The sequence below is a fragment of the Penaeus monodon genome, chromosome 35, assembly GCF_015228065.2.
Source record: "Penaeus monodon isolate SGIC_2016 chromosome 35, NSTDA_Pmon_1, whole genome shotgun sequence".
NCBI classification, from domain to species: domain Eukaryota; kingdom Metazoa; phylum Arthropoda; class Malacostraca; order Decapoda; family Penaeidae; genus Penaeus; species Penaeus monodon.
In genome coordinates this window covers 26596970-26602532 of record NC_051420.1, presented here as the reverse complement: position 1 = coordinate 26602532, position 5563 = coordinate 26596970, and positions in this window count along the sequence as shown.

Here is a 5563-nt window from a genome sequence, read left to right as displayed (position 1 = left end):
ATCCCTGATGATCTCTTTTCTTCTATGTTTGGTGTCCCCTTAATGATCTTTTTTCTTTCCCAAGCGTGTTTCCCTCAAAGGATTTTTTTTTTTCGGGGTTTGTCACCCTTAAGGAAATGTCGATGCGGGGGCTTCGCCCTTTTTGTGGAATTTGTTTACTGAATGATTACTGCAATGGCATTTCTGGAGAAAAAAGAATTCTTGTCGCTTTTTCTTTATTCTCCATTACTGATGAAATACAATTTCTTCTAAGTCTGCATGTTCAATCCCTATTCCTTGTCCGTACTTATGCGTAAAACTGTAACAAAACAAAACACAGTGAAAGTAAGAACTGGTGGGCCACGTTGTCATGACACACTATTTAAACTAGTAATAATTCACAACCTAACTCAATTGAAGTCACATCTTTGAATGCTAACAAACTTATAAAACATATCATTATCACAATAGGATAAATAACCTAATACAAAAAATGTAATATTACCTCTAACCCCGAAATCCACGTGAAAAAACAGCCCAACGTGGTCCAGGTAATAGAAAGAATTCACTCCTGTAACAGAATAGAATACCCCAATCTATATCTCGGCCCCTACTGCGCTGCCTCGAGGCGCCTTCAAGGGTGACCTAATTTGGTGGTCGTCTCGTTCTCGTCCCGTTATCCTGGTCAATTTCGTGGCTGCTCGTCCGGTTGTCCTCATCCCTGGTCCTGGTGTAATCTTGTCCTCGATTATCCACACGTCCTCGAAAGTCTCGCACGGCCCTCCTTGACTTCAGATTCGCTTTTTGACCTCCTCGTAGTCCGGCCCAGGCCTAACTCGGCGGGCGTCCTCGTCCACACGTCCTCACAGATCTCGTCCAGGTCCTTCTGCGTCACACCGTCCTCGTAATTTCTTTGGATCTAAGGGCGTGGGGGGCAGGGGCGGCATCTCAGGGCCGGCTGATACCTGCGCTAGGGAGTCCTGGAGTTTTGACCGGATCTGCAGGCGTCCACCAGGCGTCAGCATTCTGGGCGACTGATCCCTGCGGCAAAGGTGCTGGTTCGCTGGATTTACGGGGGGGTCTGGCAGGAAAACACCCGCCCAACTACACTGGGACGGCTTTTAAAACCTTCTCTGACGAAAATCCTGGTCCGTGGGCTATGGCGATCTTCGAGACGTCTTCTCACAGCATCCTAAGGGTCCTCCTCGGTGCCGTATCGGTCCGACTGCAATTAAAGTGGGGGAGCCAGATCATACACGTAAGGGCAGAGTAAGAGAAAAAAGAAAGGCAACAGAGAGATGGGTGGTAATTACCACTACCCGGGTTATTCATAACAATTTACGGTTTTTAATGTGGTTTTTAATTATTTTGTCTTTTTTTTTCATTTTGTGTTTTTTTTTCACAAAGGTAAAGAAGAAAATAGAAGAGGGAGATGTCAGTAGCGGTCCGCCCTAGACCTATTTAACTACCAACCATCTCTGATAGATATGAGAGTAGATAAGGGAACGACCATCGGCGATTCCGCGAAGATCTATTTGAACCATAGTCGTCACACAGATAAGAAATAGATGTAACTTGTACACAGACAGCGAAAAGACAAATTGCGGGCTAAAGAGATAAATCTTTACGCCGGCCACTAAGACAATGAAAAGGGTCAGTGTTTTTATCCTTGGGGGTGTGTGAGTGAGCTGAATGTGTGGTGTATGCGTGTGTGAGTGAAGCTAGTTAATGAGAGGGAAGCGAGAGGGACCTCACACAGGGGAATGAATCACAAACACGAATATTAGCGTTCACTATAATAAAACTGAAGTAAATTAGCAATGTTAGCTATTTAAGATTATTTCAACTCACATTGAATCAATATATAATGATATGCGAAGAATGTACGCTGAATGAATGGTGACATGAAAAATAGTTCGCCAATTTTTTTTTTATCAAGCAAATCTTCTCGGGGTCAGAATCTGAACTGGAGGTTACATGTCTAGATTTGCACGTCAGATTCAATAAACTCAAAACGGGGGGGATCTATACCCAAATGCCGTATATGACTGAAGGCGGACTCGAGCAGGAATATAATATCCTGCTTCTTCTGGCGTATCTGCAAGGCGCTCGCAAAATTCCCGAAGGATATATAAAATTTTCACGAGAATCACACAAACGCTTGGGGGGTAACCAAAAACATGCAAGCGACTTCAGAGGGTGAGAAAAGTGTGATTAATAGGAATAATGATTCTAGCTTAAACCCTAGTACCTACATTAATTAACGGAGTAAACCGCGGGTACACTGACTCAAAGCGGAGCCGTAACGAACGAATAACATCACTACTCTCGAACGACGGAGCGCAGATCTATAGGCGTTACGGCAACCCGGGCAATAATAGGCAATCCTGGCTACTTGATATGGGGGAGATCCTACGCTATACCAAATAATACAATTTGTACTGCTTCGCTCTAGCCGCAGGTAGAACGTGTCGCCAAAATAATGTAACAATGATATGCTCTGCTTCAAATTAGAGGGAACAAGTGGGTCATCTGACCCTACCCACGCGCCACCGACGGGAAAAGAGAAGTGAGGTGGTCAGTAGGGGCGAGGTTAGGAAGAGAAAAAATGAAATGTATTCGTGATAAGATAATATCACGAACGCGTTAAATTCGCTTGCAGATGAAACATATAAATCTCTAAAAACGAGAGAAAATAATAATTACTTAACTAAAAAACGATATTCTGTTATTGATCACATACTCGATCGCACGCAATGCGGATCGAGGTGGAAGAATAGGTGGAGAACGGTGCAATGTGCTGTCATTAGCCACCTTTACCCAACAAAAAAAAACAACAACAACAACGGCTAACACATGTATGGGAGAAAGGACAAAGAAATAAGAAGGGGCCCAAACGTATACTTACGGGTTTGTTTTTTTTTTTCGTAGCCATGTCTTGAAGCTGCGAGCGGATTTCTTCGGGGGTGTGTGTCCGTGTTGCATGCCAAAGAGCAACGGCCCTCGTGCCACCAGATCTAACGGTATGCGTACTCTAGTTTAGTGGCTGACGGGACGCAAAAACAACATGAAAGGGATGTGAACACACGCTACGACGACGCTACGACTATGTCTAACGGGTTCAAAAGCGCCGCGTGGTAGGCCAGGTCAGCGCCCGGAGAGAGGGAGGAGCTGACTTAGCGCGCTGGTAAGCTGGCTACGTTACTCTCCGGAGGAGGCGAGAGCTGACCATACCGCGTGGTAGCTTGCACGGACTCCCCGGTCAAACGAGGTCAGATATAAAAAGGTGACCCCGCCCTCGCCTTGAGCGGGTGGTGGTTCTTGATTGGGGACATTTGTCCACGTGGAAAAACAGCCACGTGGTCCACGGCTAATAGAAATAGAATTATCCACATCCTGTAACAGCAAGCGAATTATCACATCTTACGTGCGAGAGTGCTTGAATTTACTGAAAAAAAATCATCGAATCTGACAGGGTCATTGCAAACATAGAAAATATATCATCAACATAACGAAAACCAATCGTGTCGGGAGGAGAATCGACGAAGGGAGTTCAGATTCAAACATCTGTAAGTTTTTTTTTTTTTTTTTTTTTTTTTTTGGCGTTGTGTCACCCTTAAGGATCTTTTTTAGCGTTGTGTCCTCCTAAGGATCTTTTCCTACGTTGTGTCACCCTTAATGATCTTTTTCAGCGTTGTGTCACCTCAAAGGATCTTTTTTCGGGGTTGTGTCACCCTTAAGGAATGTCGCTGCGGCTTCGCCCTTTTTGTTGAATTTGTTTACTGAATGATTACTGCAATGGATTCTGGAGAAAAAGAATTCTTGTCGCTTTTTCTTTATTCTCCATTACTGATGAAATACAATTTCTGCATGTTCATCCATATCTTCCTTGTCCGTACTTATGCGTAAAACTGTAAACAAAACACAGTGAAACGTAAGAACTGTGGCCACGTGGTCATACACACTATTAAACTAGTAATAATTCACACACCTAACTCAATTGAAGCACATCTTTGAATGCTAACAAACTTATAAAACATATCATTATCACAATAGGATAAATAAACTATACAAAAAATGTAATTTACCTCCTAACCCCGACAATAGGTCCTGATGCTGTTAGGCGACCACAGCTGCCGTTGAAGTAAACAACCGAGTTCCAATACCCGTCTATCTATTCAAATTTGAAACATAATCTTTCGAAACATTTTCATTCACCCTTTCTTTCTTAATTGGGCTGCTACACTTACAAGGATCTTTTTCGGCGTCGTGCTACCCCTAAGAATCCTTTTCGTCGTTGTGACACTCTTAAGGATCTGTGTTGTCACCCCTAAGGATCTTTTTCGTTGTGTTACCTCTAAAGATATTTTTCCGCATTGTGTCATCCCTTAAGGATCTTTTTCGGCGTTGTGTCACCCCTAAGGATCTTTTTCAGTACTGTGTCACCCTTAAGAATCTTTTTCGGCGTTGTGTCCCCCCCTAAGGATATTTTTCGGCGTTGCTTACCACTTAGGATCTTTTTCGGCATTTTGTACCTCAAGGATCTTTTGTGTTGTGTCAACCATAAGGATCTTTCCGTCATTGTGTCACCTATGGATTTTTTCAGCACTGTGTCACCTTAAGGATCTTTTTCGGCGTTGTGTCACCCCTAAGGATCTTTTTCAGTACTGTGTCACCCTTAAGGATATTTTTCGGCGTTGTGTCACCCCCTAAGGATCTTTTTCGGCGTTCCGTTACTACTTAGGATCTTTTCCGGCATTTTTCACCTTAAAGGATCTTTTTTGGTGTTGTGTCAACCATAAGGATCTTTTCCGGCGTTGTGTCACCGCTAAGGAATTTTTTCTGCATTGTCACCACTGAGGATCTTTTTCGGCATTGTGTCACCCCCAAGGAAATTTTTCTGCATTGTCACCCCTGAGGAACTTTTTCGGCGTTGTAACACCCATACTGATCTTTTTTGGCGATATATCACCCCTAAAGATTTTTTTTCGGCGATGTGTCACCCCTGAGGATCTTTTTCCACGTCGTGTCATGTTAAGAATCTTACTTGGCAGTGTGTCACCCCTAAGGATTTTTTCCACCCACGTTAAGGATCTTTTTTCCACGTTTTTTTTTTTGTTTTTTTTACCCCTAAGGATCTTTTTAGGCATTGTGTCACCCCTAAGGATCTTTTTCGCCGTTTTGTTACTCTTAAGGATCTTTTTCGGCGTTGTGTCACCTCTAAGGATTTTTTATCGCGGTTGTCTCACCTATAAGGATTTTTTTCGGCGTTGTTTCACCCCTAAGGATCTTTTACCCCGTTGTCACCCCGAGGCTCTTCTCCTCTGAGTACTATTTCCCTTATTCCGTAGGTTTTCTCTTGTTATTCTATCCTATCTCTACACCGGTCATTGTAAAAATATCTTTCCGTGATTTTTTTTCCCATAACATACATAAAAACATGTGATTATATAATCATACACAAAGAAAAAAAATAGAGACATTGGCACCAACAACTTTATTGTGATATATTATAATTCAAGGTTTTTTGAATTATAACAACAACATATCCTGACTATAGCCATATGTTGTGTGTGGGTGTTGT